Source organism: Eurypyga helias, unplaced genomic scaffold, assembly GCF_000690775.1.
Source record: "Eurypyga helias isolate BGI_N326 unplaced genomic scaffold, ASM69077v1 scaffold32157, whole genome shotgun sequence".
Lineage (NCBI taxonomy): Eukaryota > Metazoa > Chordata > Aves > Eurypygiformes > Eurypygidae > Eurypyga > Eurypyga helias.
The window spans coordinates 372-714 of NW_010264170.1; the positions used below are offsets into that span (position 1 = coordinate 372).

The 343-nt window shown below is 49.0% G+C and overlaps 1 non-coding gene across 1 annotated transcript; it reads right to left on the bottom strand.

The window, feature by feature from the left end:
* Positions 1-11: 11 nt before the first annotated feature.
* Positions 12-83, bottom strand: TRNAP-AGG. The gene has a single exon. It is a non-coding gene; the product is annotated as a tRNA-Pro (tRNA).
* Positions 84-343: the final 260 nt, after the last annotated feature.

Consider the following 343-nt stretch of genomic DNA (forward strand, 5'->3'; position numbering starts at 1 on the left):
AAAAAAAAAGCGGGCTCGTCCGGGATTTGAACCCGGGACCTCTCGCACCCTAAGCGAGAATCATACCCCTAGACCAACGAGCCGCCGTGAAGGTGGTTTTCCTTTCCCTCTAGAGGAAGGCTGGAGTGCAGCCGCTGGCCGCCAGCCCGACTCCCAAGCGAGAGTTGAGTGCTAGTTTGGCTCTTGTCTCCCTACAGTAACAGCCGCTAAACTGACTATATTCCAAGAAACTTGGGGAGAGGTAGGAGGAAGAGACAGGAAAAATAATTGCTTTGATTTTATGCCTTTTTTTTAATATATATCAAGGTTATTGAGAATACTTGTGGCCCAGGTTGCTCCTTAC